General features: G+C 37.2%; 1 long non-coding RNA gene across 4 annotated transcripts in view; it reads right to left on the minus strand.

Moving 5' to 3' along the window:
- Positions 1–15,593, minus strand: part of LOC123363656 — a 24,811-nt gene continuing 9,218 nt past the window's right edge. For 3 of the 4 annotated variants that reach the window (XR_006576848.1, XR_006576846.1, XR_006576845.1), the window contains one exon: positions 1–5,241. This is a non-coding gene — a long non-coding RNA (uncharacterized LOC123363656). The remainder of the gene's footprint in view (positions 5,242–15,593) is intronic. The other variant, XR_006576847.1, reaches the window with a different exon arrangement.

Below are 15,593 nucleotides of genomic sequence, written 5' to 3' on the forward strand. Positions count from 1 at the left end.
TTTAATGTTTAAGAATAGGAAATATCAGTTCTCTGCTGCTTAATACATTTGGGCTAAAATCCAGACATCAGCACCTAGCTCAAGTAGTCACAACACGCACTGAAATGTACAAAGCCTAATGGAAAGGGATCTTCCCATCCAAGCAACTCCAGGGCTGCAGAGTGCATTCTGCAGCCCTTAGCACAGCCCGCCTATGGGGTGGAGAATGGCAGGATCCACAGAGCAGCAGATCCCTGACACGGCTCAAGCCCAGCCTCCCCACTCTCCTCCTACATGCTGTGATGCAGAGACCCTGCACAATCAGCTCTATGACAGGCAGGAGATGTACATCCCCGTGTGACCCTTGGCATCCAGCCAGCTTCCTCCCTTGTGCAGGAGAACCACACCTGCTCAACTGCACAGGAGCTCCCTATAGCTGCAGGAGGGGCCCCTTAGTCTCCCTCTCCCTTTCTGTCATTATATGAAGTCGATTCTAAATTTCCTGAGTTCCTATTTGAATTATATAACTGAGTGCTTAGTTTACGTACCTGAAATTCAACTTCAGTAAAGCAAAAATGTTTTATAAAAAAAAATACAAAGGGCATAGATAGCCACGGTCATTGTGTAGGCTCCTCAGTATCACACTCTGGGATACTTATGTTTAACACAAATCTTTCAAAAGAACATAATCCAAAATTGCTTCTTTTATCCACATTCCCTGACGTTAACTAAAAATGACTGTAATTAACTGTGTTTTTTCTCACATTGCAGGTTGCTACACTACATACCTTCCAATCAGTGTCCAAGAGAAACTTTACCTCACTGGAAATACAAAACATGAAAAACATATGACCACGTATGGCTTAAATGTTATAGCCCTGCTACTTTTGCCATTACACAGTTAACTGGCATTTAAAATACTGTAATAACATTTACATCGTTTTAACAATTGGTTTCTTTATGTATTCAGCATTTCCAGATTTTCACAGATTTTATTTTGCTTTCTTTGCAATATATACAAATAATTTGCTAACCTGCTTACAGAGAAGATGTGTGTCTGTTTATGCACCTGGAAATCTTTAATCTTTTTTTTTCCCCAATTAAAATAATCCATTCAATTGTACAATTCAAAACATTCCATTCCCAAAAAGATAAGCAAGCAACCCTAAAACAGCTTTTATTTTCTGAATTTGTTCTATATGTTTTAAATACATGATTTGGTTAAATTCGTTAAAATCTCAAGCCAAACAATATAAGATGGAACAACCTATTATTATAAAACCAATACAGAAAATAGTAATATTTGTGATCTTCTATAAATCTAAGGGTCCTATTCAACAAAAATACACCCAGCACTTGTGTCCTACATGGCCATAGAGAATCACAGACACATTGAAGTTTTGAGGCTTCTTCCACCTTTAACAGTGTTTCACTGTCTAGTAGATAGATGTGTATTTATCTAATACAGCCAATAGCCATTAACCCGCTCCCTAACCCATATTTCTCTTAAATTACATAAATTGGAAAATTGCTCATTTCCTCTTCCTCCAGTTGTGGCTTAATATATCATGAATTTAGCTGAATTTTGCTGAGAATGAATGTGAGATTACACTTATATACAGATATCCTTGCATAAAACTATTCAGTAATACAAAACACCCAGGGACTTCAACTGTACCATATTATAAATAAGGCCCTACTTGAACTGCGGGATGATTGTCAAAAAATTGCGGCTGAGTTGCGGACAAGCCATGGAAAATTGCAGAAAAGTAATAATGGACCTTATTATTTGAGCTAATAAAGTCCATTATTACTTTTCCATGATATTGTATTAGGAGAGCAGGGGGCTTCCACTGTCGGCTGCCCAGGGCTGAGAGCAGGGTTTCCCGCTGTCAGCTGCCTGGGGCTGAGGGTGGGGGCTCCTGCTGACAGCTGCTTTGAGCTGATAGCGGGGGTCCAGGGCTGACAGCGGCCACCCAGGACTGACAGTAGGGGCTCCCGCTCTCATCCCCAGAGTGGCTGGGGCTCCCACTGTTAGCCGTGCATATCCCAGGGCTCCTGCTGCCAAAACTGAGGTGGAACTAAGCCTAATGTTGCAGAATCTGCAATTTCTGCAATATCATAATCTAAGTAGGCCCTTAATTATAAAACACATATCACCGCATTTTAAGTGTATTTCAATAATGCTTATTATTTGTCCTAAGTGAAAAACAATGGAAGAGGGATGTATAAAGGAACTGATCATTTTAGCATTTATTTGTTATCAATAATTTCAGTTACATTTACAGAGGTTTTGGAGCCCAGCCCTGGAAACCTGACTCAGTAATTTTCACTGGTGTAAGTACTCATGTCAGGGAGGGTTACAAGACTGAGCCTTTCATTCCCATGTAATATAATATAAATTTAGGAGGGAAAATCAATCTAAGGGCCTGATCCTGCAATCCTATTCCTCTGAGAGAAGTCAATGGGACTATTTGCCTAAATAAGATGAATTCAGGTGAGTAAACATTGCAGGATTGAGTCCTAGATTCAAGAGCTTTATAGTGCATTTAGTGGAAGGAGACTCATCACAACCACCATTGTACTTTGTGTCAAGTCCTGCTCACCCTGCTCATGTGGGTAGTTCTATTGACTTGAATGGGATTATGTGCATAAATAAGGAACCAGAATTTTTGCCTTAAATGTAAAGTGACTGACATTAATAATATGAAGATCATAGACTGGTGTTCATTAAATCTGAGTGTAATAGTCTAGATAGAGGATTGTGTCAGCATTTCCATTATAAATCCCATTTTTAACTAAAGCTGGCACAGCAGGACTCAGCACAGGAGAATTTTCTTTACTTGACATTTGCAAAATATGTTTTGTTCATTTTGATGTTATACAAGTGAGGAAATTGATTACCATTCTGAACTATGCTTGTGCAACTAAAAATTGGGTTGGCTGCAAGTATGCACAGTAACTACTATTTGTAAAGATTTTTAGAATGAATACTTAATTCCTTTTTTTAAACATAAAATTTAGCAGCTACACACAATCATTACAAGGTACATGTAAATAAAATGTGTTTCAGAATGTATATACATTTATAGTTACATAATCGATTAAACTATCACAAACAGTCACTTTAGTACATTTTCTTTTCAGTTCAAATTTGTACTGTCTTTGCATAGATGTATGAGTCACACACAAGTCTTCTGACATCTTAAGGATGCAATCTTGCAAATACTTATGCACTTGAGTAACTTCACTCAGATGGGTAGTCCAATTGAGCTTCATGATGCTAGTCATCTGAATAAAGCTACTCACATATGTAAAAACAATGAGGCGTCCTTGTGGCATCTTAGAGACTAACAAATTTATTTGGGCCTAAGCTTTCGTGGGCTAGAACCCACTTCATCAGATGCATGGAGTGAAAAATACAGGAGCAGGTATAAATACATAAAAGGATATGTTTGCAGGACGAAGCCCTAACAAAGAGCACAGAAATCCCTAGCCAAATCCTGTTTGTCTTACACAAAAATTCCAACTTTTTAAAGTTAAGAGACTACCTACATACGTAAGTTGAACAAAATCTGCCCCTACATTTGACAACAAGACTTCTATTTACCAGACAGAGCAGCAAAGAAAAGAACATAATTCATTCATATGAGCAAACTGTAGGTATCTAACCATAAAACCATCTAGGAGACTTAAAATAACTAGCATATACTGATAACTTTTTAAACGTCTTTTTTTAAATCTTGAAGTTTTCATCTATATTTTATTTTTTAAGAAATGATCAAATAACTAGTGCAGCTGTTCTTCAGTGATTAGTAACTATACTTTTGTTCATTATTTGAAGATATAGTCTATGAATCACTAACTTCTAGTCTTTGTTACTTGTTTATTTTTATCACATCTTCCTATTCTAAGCTTTAGGTGAATGCAAAATTTCGTAATTTAAAAATACTTAGAGATGCCTTGTTCTATTACAAAGTTCAGATTTTTTTGAATCATGTTAATCTGGTTATGACTTACATGACATTTAAAATCAATATCAAATTGTGCTTCCTTTCAAATAATTACAATTATTATTTCAATTTAATTACATTTATTTCTGTATATATTTCAGTGCCTTATATTTCCTTCTGGCATATATCAAGAATAAATCATGACCCACAGGAATTCCAGAAGGCTAAAAATTTTAAAAACTTCCGACAGACTTGGAATTTGACAGACTCTTTGTTTTAATGTTATATGATTTGCCTCAGGTAACATCTTGTGAAATTGTTCTTAAAATAATTACCTCTAAAAACTATTTAAACTGAAGGGACATTAAAAGGTCTGAATTTCACAGACTTTTTACTTTACTAATAAAAAACTACAAATGAACCAAATGTACTTTTTGCTACTTTTGAGTCTCTTGTAAACATAGAAGGCCTGGATCCTGTTCCCAAGAAGTCAACTGCAAAACTCCCATTGATTTCAACAAGAGCAGGAGCAGCAGGTCCAAAGCAGCAGCAATGCATACTGGTTCATAGCATAAAACACTCCTTAGAGCAATCATCTTCTGGACCACCTCCCTGCCAAATCATGCTCCAATTTGTGACTGCACAACATGCAAAACTACACACACACAATATGCTTGTTGTCCTCTTAAATTAGCTTGACCCCTCCAGCCTAGTGTCTCTCTTCCCAAACACTAGTTCTTTCCTCCATCTCCACTCCAATCCCACTTTCCAGCTCTCTCCCCAGGTCCCACACACCTACCTCCCTTGGGTCCTCCCAACTCTGTGCTCCTTCTCCCATCTGGACACTTCCTCTCCTCTGTTACCAGTCTCCTTACTTCCCTCAGACATCACGCTCCTTCCTCCCACCCAGCCCCACACTGCTTCCGCCTGCCAGACTTCTAGGCAGCTCCTTTGCTCCAGTGACTGATTTTTCTCTTACTCCTGTCTAGTCCTGTTGTTCACCAATCCCCTGGTTATTTTCTCCCTCTCCCATCCTCAAAGTACCTCTCTGGCCTGGGGACAAGGCCTTTATTTTGACTCCCTTGCCTCTGGCATGTGATGGGGAGGCTGGTGGCTTGAGCCTGCAGTGTGGCTGTTCTTGGAAGGGGAAGGAAGAAGCTTTTTTTCAGCACAGCTCATTTGATAACACAGTCTCCTCTACTGGCAGCTCCTCTCTTGTACAGATGTCCTGGCTGAGGTGCATCAAGGGCTCAGAACCAGCAGTCTAGCTCTCTGAGGGTCACTGGAAGGGCTCTTTTAGGAACCTCTGCTATACATAAAACATAACAATTACATATTAATGTTACTGGATACATATATTATTATTACAGTAATAAAATACCAAGCTATTGTTATAAATATAATAATATGAAACAAAAATACATCACAGTCTATCAGATACCCCTAAATAAAGACCAGATATACCTCCCATATAGCTCAAAGGCAGGCAGGCAGGCAGGCAGGCAGGCAGAAAGAAAGAAAGAAAGAAAGAAAGAAAGCCCATGGATTTCAGTGTGAGTAAAGTCAGGCTGCAGCCTATTATAGCAAAATAAGTTTATTCTAATGTAAGGTCACAGCAACACTAAAGCAACGATTTTAAAAACACGACATCTCCCAAAGTTACGACAGATAATCTCATAGCCTTTTAATAAAAGATTCAAGTTTCAAAAGTGAAATTTATGTTTAAAATATTATTTGCACATTTTTCTCATACTCTGTGCTGCTTTAATTTTACTACTGCACATCAATCTTAAATGCAATTGTATCACACAAAGAAGAGGGCACAAATGACCGTGTACCAGAAATAACTGTTAAGAACTATTGGATTTCTTTGCTGCCAGCAATGGTTTAATTCTGGATCCAATCCTGCTGCTGTTGAAGATAATGGGAATTTTGCCATTGAGTTAAATGGGAGCAAGATTGACAAGGTTTCATAAATCAATTATATCTGCTGTTTGAAGATTCTGGGCCTTCGTTGTCTTATTGCACCCAGCTGAAACAAAACAACATTTTGAAGTACTAAACCATTTCAGTTATTGTCTTTACATTTTGTTGTAACACAGATCTTCTAAAATTCAGTTGAAATAATGTATTAAACTGAAATAAAAGATAAGACCTGATCCTGCAGTTCTCAGTTCCATTGATGGCAATGGAAGTTTTGCCTGAGAAATGACTGCAGGATCAGGAACAAGGAAAGAATACAATGTTTAATTAATAATATAAAAAAATATTTAACAATATGCCACTAAACAATGAACTTTGGATGCACTTGCCCTTGCTGGAGATGGAACACCATACGAGGGGAATCTAATGGAGACATAATCCCTCTCCAAGCAGACAAATGAGTGGGTATAGTGGGCAGACTGCATCATCCTTTAAGATGGCACAGCCTGCTCATCCTGGGGTAGTACAAAAGTGGACACATAGCCATGACCCTGCCTTCTCCTTGCGCCATGTGAGGTGATGCCCATCTCCCAGAAACACATAGAAAGAACAATCCTTGGGCTCCCCCAGGCACAGGTTCTGTAACTGAAACTGGACCTTGCATGCTATCATACCAGTGCAGTTGTATAAGGGCCAGTCGCAATCCAACTTATAACGTATTTATCCATTCTGAGACATCTATCCAGTTCTTCAAGAATAACTGGATTGTCAGTTCCATAAATCTATCCATTAGCTGTTGGGAAACCCAGTGCTCTTTCACAATGAAAGGAGCCTTACATGAAAGGAATATTTAAGGTGGGGAAAACATGAATGTCTCCATCCACGTGTATCAGGAAGAAGTCTTCTATCTTGAATCGGAAATGGTTTATTATTTATTGGACTCTCATACAAGAACACTAGTATAATTTTATTTTTTTCTATTATTCAGTATTTATATAACACTATAGGTTTGTGTGGTCATGTACAGAAAACACATGTAAGAAAACCCTTTTCTGGGATTCAGACAATCAGCAAACATATATAATTATCTATTTCTTTGAATGCTATGTAGAGAAATGATGCTCAGTACTTGTCATTCGTTTATATGTCTTACAATTAGGAAGAAGAGAAGAATCATTATTAAGCAACACTATTAAAAAGGACTTTTAAACAAAATCTCAGCAGCAGAAGGGACAGTAGATAAATGATGTACAGCAGATCACTGGAAATCAATCATCATCATCATGATTTCAAGGGCAACCAGACAGAGCCAAGTCCTGTTTGCACGACACTTCTGAAGAGTCCCATTGAGTTCATGTGAGTAAGGAGAGTAGGATTTAAATTTAATAGTATTTTAAAAGCTATATTTTATCATGCTCAGCTAACTCCAAAACAGGTAAACTGATTTGACTCTTTTTTAAAAAATCACCTTTGGGATTGTAATAAAGGTATGACACGCAGGAGTATTGTGAGAAACTAATCTTTATTTCTTTACTCAAGTCACATGACATTGGTCAGGGTCAGAAAAGATTATACCATCACATGGCACAAGGGTCAGTTTCCACTGATTGCAGGGGCTATTGTGTCAGGGGCCAGATCAACCACAGCAAGTTTCAGCCCAAAAGTTGAATGTTTTGAGAGATTTATGAGAGAGTAAAAACTGCAATTTCTAATAAAAATGTGTGTGTAACCTCACAATAACATTTTTGGGTAGAGAATGCTTTTATATACTGTGCATAATATTACCGTTTTATAGTAGTAACTTCCAGTTGTGGCAACAGAGATTATTTAGTTTTCCTATAAACTACACAATACTGACCTCAAATAGAAGCAAACCTACATCACAATTTAACAAATTGGACCAGTAGCTTACAAAACAAAACAATCTTCTTTAATCCAAGATAAAATTAAGAAGAATATGAACAATGCATCAAGAAACTCTATTTTCAGGTAATAATTCCGCATTTTTCACACATTTATATATTTGTTTAGAAATCTAATATCAATTCTAATTATTCCATCATTGCAAATAACCTCACCATTACATTCTGCACATGCATCCGATGAAGTGGGTATTCACCCACGAAAGCTCATGCTCCAATACGTCTGTTAGTCTATAAGGTGCCACAGGACTCTTTGCTGCTTTTACAGATCCAGATTAACATGGCTACCCCTCTGATATTCTGCAGATAATGTAGTAAAGTTTATTAGGGCTGTCAAATTATTTAAAAAATTAATCACAAAGTTAAAAAAATAATCGCGATCAATCACATTTTTAATCGCACTGTTAAACAATAATAGAATACCATTTATTTAAATATTTGTGGGTGTTTTCTACATTCCACACTGCTTTGGATAGGTATGGAGCAGAACCCATCATCAGCATGTAAACATGTCCTTTGGAACAGTGGCCAAAGCATGAAGGGGCATACGAATGTTTAGCATATCTGGCACATAAATACCTTGTAACGCCGGCTACAGAAGTGCCATGTGAATGCCTGTTCTCACTTTCAGGTGACATTGTAAATAAGAAGCGGGCAGCATTATCTCCCATAAATGTAAACAAACTTTTTTGTCTTAGCAACTACCTGAACAAGAAGTAGGACTGAGTGGACTTGTAAGCTCTAAAGTTTTACACTATTTTTTTTAGTGCAGTTATGTAACAAAAAAAATCTACATTTGTAAATTGCACTTTCATGATAAAGATATTGCACTACAGTACTTGTATGAGGTGAACTGAAAAATATTTATTTTGTTTATCTTTTTTACAGTGCAAATATTTGCAATAAAAATAATATAAAGTGAGCACTGTACACTTTGTATTCTGTGTTGTAATTGAAATCAATATATTTGCAAATGCAGAAAATCATCCAAAAATATTTATAATAATTTCAACTGGTATTCTACTGTTGTTTAACAGTGTGATTAAAACTATGGTTACTTGTAATTAATTTGTTTTGAGTTATTCACTTGAGTTAACTGCGATTGACATCCCTAACATTTATATAAAATAATTTTATAACTGGACACCATAATAACCTCTCTTAACTAAAGACAGACTTTGTATATGCATTGGCCAGTTATCCATAGACTACAATAAAATACAAAAATGTAGGTGTTCCTTTATTTTAAAACTATGTACACATTGGTGTTTTTATGTGTGACATCATAATTCACTACTATTACCTACTCCTGCTCCCACTGAAGTCAGTGGTGAACCTCCACTTACACCACTGGGAGTGAGAGCAGGTCTTGCTTCTCATTTTATAACAGTCGTCAAGTAAAATATCCAACTTTTCCCACTCCTTATAAATGGAAATAACAAACAAAGCTAGTTTGAATAAAAATCATTGTCACATAGATACAACTTTTTCTAAGTAATTAGTCCATCTATCTAGAAAATGATTTCAGAAAGCATGAATATGCACAAGATTATCCAGTATGAATGCTTAATTTGAATGAATGTATCTTAAAAATGTGGGGTGTTAACTGATTTGTATCAGATGTAGGATATTACTTCAATCAAAAGCTATACTAAATAAAAATAAAAGTATTGAGTCTTGTGCTATATCCCATCATCTAAGTAGTGAAGATTAACACCCTATCAAAAAGAAAGATGGAGGCTAAATCTTTTGTCATTTAAACAGGTGCCACCTCACTGGAGTCAAAAGTCAATGGGGGCTGCAGGAGTGCAACTGAGAGCATATTCTGGCCCATTGTAGGCACAATCCTGCAGTCTTTACACAGCCCAAATTCCCATGACTTTGATGGTCATTTTGCCTGAGACCCTTAGGGTGCTGCATTTGCTTTTTCTATAGAAGCAGTATTAATAAATGACCTGTCAATCAAAATGTTGCAGCCATACAAAGTAATACATTTCTAATAGTGCACAAAAGATTGACATACACTGAATATTTATTTTGTTAGTTAAGCTTGTGCATCAGCAGCAATATATTTTTGTATCAGGAAGATAACATCAAGAACAACCTGAGTTCTATAAACAGATTCTGCTTCAGATAAAGACAGGCACATTTCATCCAAAATATGAAAAAATAAACAATGAAGTTTTATACAGAATAGTGCAATAATCCTTGAGAATTCATACTATGAGCAGGTTATCCTCTCATTTTGACGGTACTGGTCAACAAAATAAATGAAGAGTAAGAGTAAATGGGAATCAATGCAAAGGCCTAGAGAGTAATTACTATTTTAAAATATATTAATTCTGTACCTGGTGTCAAATGGAATGACAGTCAGTACTGAATAAATACAAAACTGCTTTGGGATTGCCATTTTTTTTTCAAGATGAAAAATGCACTGGCTTGGAATGTTTATTTGCACCAACCATATGGTATTACTATAGAGAGTCTGGAAGTGAATGTATTCTTTGGAAGTACAGTATCATAATAAATTATTCTAGCAAGCATGCAGAATGAACATAGATCACATACACAATCTGATTTGGCAGTCCAAGTGCAGACACTGCCTGCACTCCTAGAGGCAAACCTATATAGCAGCTATAAGTTACCGGCAATGGGCCCAATCCTGCATTACATATTCAGGAACACTCTCACTGACTTCAGTAGGAGTTTGGCCTACATGCTCAATATTTAAATTATTTAGCACACATGATAGGATTAATCACGTTCTCACTGATGTGAAACTGGGATTCTTTCAGTCGTTACAGTATTTTGTTTTATTGAGTGTTTGTCTCTTACTACTAATTTGACTGTGACTTAAGCCCTCATTACTGCAGTGCTGGTAGGATAACAGCACGTTGCTATCTGAAGCACTGGAAAGCCAAACAAATCAGTTTTGCCAGAAATTTCCACAGCAAACTGATGCACAGATCTTTTTTCAGATATTCTAATAAAGAACGCACACAGTCATGAAATCTGTTTATACTCTGGCTCTTACAATTATTAATGATGAAGTACTTTATAGTACCATAATCAATCTTTCTGTAGCTATTTAATAGCTATGTGAGGCAAATCAAAGAGATTATTCTCATAACCAGTGATAAAATACTGACCAAACCCAACACATTTTGTAATCCATCAAATAGGAAACCTCTGTACTGGTGTAATATTAATGCCCCAAAACAAAATGCGAGGCTTAAATAATATTAATGTTGTGATATGATGTTTAAAAGTAAGAGAATTCAAAACAAGGGCTGAAATGTAGCCCTGGACTTGCCTTGTTTTGACACTGCAGTAACTACTCATAACAGGATAAATTACAGATGGGGGCAGTTGAGAGTTTCAGTTTTAACCTTCCATTCCCTTCCTTTGGTTAATATTGTCATAACCTTCATGTTGCCTAAATATTGGTTGTCATTATTGTTATTAGCCCAATCCTGCGGCCTTTAGGCAAATCTCCCAGTGATGTCAAAGGGAATTTTGTCTGAATGACTGATGCAGCATTAGATATTATTTATTCATCTGTCTACCACATAAAAACATATATTTACAAAACAATTATAGAAGCATCATCTCTTCACAGGTAAGGTTGAAGCCAGCTTCCCATAATAACATGGATATTGCTTAGCACTTATATAACACTTTTTACCTTCAATGAGCTGTATAGACATTAACTCAGCATTAATTAAATTCTGGGGTACTGTTTTTTTCTTCATTTACTGATGTTTTAAGTTAACTATTTTATCTTAACTCTGTTTCAATTCTATGTAACTTGTTTATTTGCAAAAATGGTCAGCATAAGCAATACAATTTGATTGATTGGTTAATTGAAGTAACTAATCTGTAAAATATACATAACATAAAGAGATGGAGGCAAATTCTTTGCTGGCACAAATTGGCACAACTCCACAGGAGCTGAACCATTTATACCAGCAGAGAATTTGGTTCATAACATTTGTCTAACAGACTATAATACATAATGGATTAGGTAAATAGGTACTTTGTAAGTCTTTACATTTGAAGATTCATATTATCTGCCTGATAAAAGGAGCCTTTTAGAGTCAATCAGGTATTCAGCTATATTGGTGAGCCATCTAGTTCTTAAACTGTATTATAAAGGAACAGTTCTCTTGGATCCATTACAATATATTCTGAATTCTGCCTCATTTGTGTAAAGTACTGTCATTTTATGACAATATAGACTGAAACAGCTACATAATCAAATCTGTTAATCTCATAAACTGTACATAAACTCTATGTGTTTGTTTTTATCCATATGCCCAGAATCCTGATGAAATTTTTCTAGCAGAAAGTTGTTACTATGGCTCAAATCCTCTTCCTATCCCCTCTGAATAACTGGCCTAGGTGCTTGGGAGCAGGAAAATAAATCTGCCTCCTAGGTTGTGATGTGGTTCTACAACTGCTACTCCAGCCTAAGGACCAGAATAACTTCTTTGGCACTAGCAGCCCCATATCACAGGGTGGAGAAACTCCCAGAATCAGTGCAGCCTATGGATCATCAGCCCCATCACTGCCCCTTTTCTGCTTTGTCATTACTCTGGGGTTCAAAGCCAAGGACCTTCTATCTGGGAGAAAATTCATTTTAATAATAAAATATATAAATAATAATTTTGTTATTTGTTTAGCATCAACAACATGCTTAGAGCTATATAATGCACAAAAATAGCAGTCCTTGCCAGGAAAAGGTTGCAGTCTAAATGGTGCATACACAGAAGGCGAAACATTCAGGGAAATTAAGAGGTAAGGCTAACAGAGGTTTATCTTTATCGTGTTCTTTTTTTTTTTTCCTCAGCACTTTCTCTTGGGTTTCATCAACTAAAGTTCAAAATTTCTCAGCATTGATTCCTTGTAAAGCTCCTTCAAATCAAGGCTTTGTCCATATCCCCTGCCTAAACATGGAGCAAAAGTCAGACTGACCCCATATGCTAATTCAGATCTACACTGATGGCTTCAAGCTGTCTCAACTGCGCCTTCTCAGAGAAAATACTAAAAGAATAACAACATCCTTACTTGCAGGTGGGAGAAAATTTTGGCCCTCTTCACATACCAATGGACTACATCCCCATTCAGTGTCACTGAAAGAAAGAGACAGAGAAGGAAAAGGGGGGCGGGGAACGACAGAAGATAGACTGAGACAGAAGGCAGCAGCAGAAACAAAGAATCAGTAGCTAGAGACCAAAGAAGGGAGGAACAGCAATAGAGAATGTCCAAAACACCAGTGTCCTAGCTTTGTAAAAAACAAAACACACACACAAAACACACCACTAAAAGCTAAAATAAAACCATGCACACCTGTGATGTTTTACCCTTTTCTGCTGTCGTGCTCTGTGTATAGCTTTCTACTGCCTTTCTGTTCCTGTCCTCTCCCTTTCCTGCTTTCTCTTACTTGTCTATCTTAGTTTTTCTCATTTTTCATTCAATATGTCTCCCTCTAGCACTCAGACTCTCCTTTTTCTTTGTCTCCTGAAGCAGCATTCTTTTGTTCCCCTTCCTCCTTGCTCCTCTCTGGCTGTGTCTCTTTCTCGTTTTCTTCCTGTTCCTGTCCTCTCTTTCTTTTTTTATTTCTGCTCTTGCTTTCCTATTCTGCTTCCCATGTGTTTTCACTGAATACACGAACACAGAGCACAAGCAGTGGAAAATATTTTTAATTCTGATGCTCCTTTTCCATCTCCGTGTGCTTTTTACTTGCTGTAGCTCTGTTAGCTTTAAAGCACACGTGAGGAAGTCACTTTTACGCCCATGTTCTTGAAAACTATCAACATCAGCATAGTGAAGTAAAAGCACACGTGAAGGGAATGTGTCAGAAAAGTTGCTTGTACTCCCTCCAGCACGTGGGCCACATTTAACAAGGTCAAGGGATAAGTATGGCCTATGGGCATTAGTTTGACAGGCCCTGCAAAAGGGATCATAATCTTCTTCCTTCTACCTGCCTACACTTTGCAATTAGGCATTTACACATGCAGGGTCATGAAGTTTCAAGTGATCTACTTCAATTCACAGGCTGACTGAGACTAGTGACAGACAATCATCTCTTTTCTGATTCGACTATTTTCAGCATGACTATGGGCATTTCCCAGGCACAAGACCATGGGAATCTTTTGTTTTCCTTTGCCCCACATGAAAGGGCATCATCCACACACCCTGGTTCTGACCACTCAGGGGTATGCCTCTTTGGCATGTGTTGCCCACTTCTTAGGGCAAAGCACAGTGCATTTCTGGAATGCTGCTCAATTCACTCCTTTGTGGTTCCGTTAGCCCCTTGGTGACATTGTCTGCTCTGCTGTTTGCTCATGTTCCGCACATTTTTGACACCTCTCAGCTGGCCTCCATGGGTTTCCAAGGCACTTGCTCCAGAGCTATTTGTCTTTTTGGAACCATCAAGCACCAGTAATTGCATGGTTTTCTTTCCTCCCTCGTTCCAGTACCTCCTTTTCTAACAACATACATGTCAAAAAAATTGAATAAGTGCCCAGTTTTACTGAACTTTCTGCTGAAGAAATCACATTTGCATTGTTGTACAGGCTGACGACATGAGCTGTTATTGCCTGGCACCTATATTCTAGGGCAAAGGTCCAACTCAGTAGCGAGTGGGTAGTAGCCAGGCAAACTAAGGGACCCGGGGATTGACAGCCAAAAGGCTATGGGTCAGAGCTTGACCCTGTTGCTCAGTTTTCACTCAGGCAACCTCTCATTGACTTCAATGGAAGCCTGCCTGAGTAAAAACTGCGTAATAACCTCAGGATTTGGCTCTATGGATGTGCATTACATGTAGGTATTGAGAACAGGAGTTCTGACTGAGAAGGTCAATTACTCTGTCAATGAACACATATCTTGATCTTATACAGCTACTATATGCTTAAGACATTGCAATGCTGTGATATGTGTGAAAATATTGGAATTAAGGAGTATCTAATATTTATTTTGGACAAAGGGCATAAGATATTAAAGCTTTTGTCAAGAGAAAAGGTGCTTCTAATACATGATTTCCCCATTTAAACAAAGAACTGATAGATGATTTTTAAAATAAGAAAATTCTTCATGTATAAGATAAACTATACCTTTTCAGGGTATACTTTCAATACTTATATTCATGTATAACTAGATAAATTACACTTTCAGAGTATAGCATTTAAAATTGTTGATTATACCATATGCATAAAAATACTGTTTATTATTTCAAACTCTTCACATGTGCGCATTGACAAATACTGAAAGAAGTATATTTTGATCGTGTACTAAATAAAATTATAGCAAAAAAAAAAACATATTGTTGAAAAAGACAGTATTATTTTAGAAGAACCGCACTTCTCAGCTCCCTAAATCCTGATCTTGCAATGTATGTTCACCTAAAACTGCCTCTGGAATTAGTAGAAATTTGGGATGTGCAAGCAATGCAGATTTAGGCCTTATGTCTCAATGATGAACTAATTTTTAAAAAATCATCAGCAAGCTGTACAATAAAACAAAACAAAATAAAATAAAACAAAAATACACTCCCACGCTTCAAAGTCACTTCATATCCAAACTATAGGATCCCCAAATTCCTTCATATCCTTGGATTCTTGGGATTCTTTTGTAAATCTAGCTCTACTTTTTTATCATCATCTCTACTACATCCACATTGCTTTATATCGGGGTAGGCAACCTATGGCACGGGTGCCGAGGGCAGCACGCGAGCTGATTTTCAGTGGCACTCACACTGCCCAGGTCCTGGCCACCGGTCTGAGGGGCTCTGCATTTTAATTTAATTTTAAATGAA

This window comes from Mauremys mutica, chromosome 2 (assembly GCF_020497125.1).
Source record: "Mauremys mutica isolate MM-2020 ecotype Southern chromosome 2, ASM2049712v1, whole genome shotgun sequence".
Taxonomy (NCBI): Eukaryota; Metazoa; Chordata; order Testudines; family Geoemydidae; genus Mauremys; species Mauremys mutica.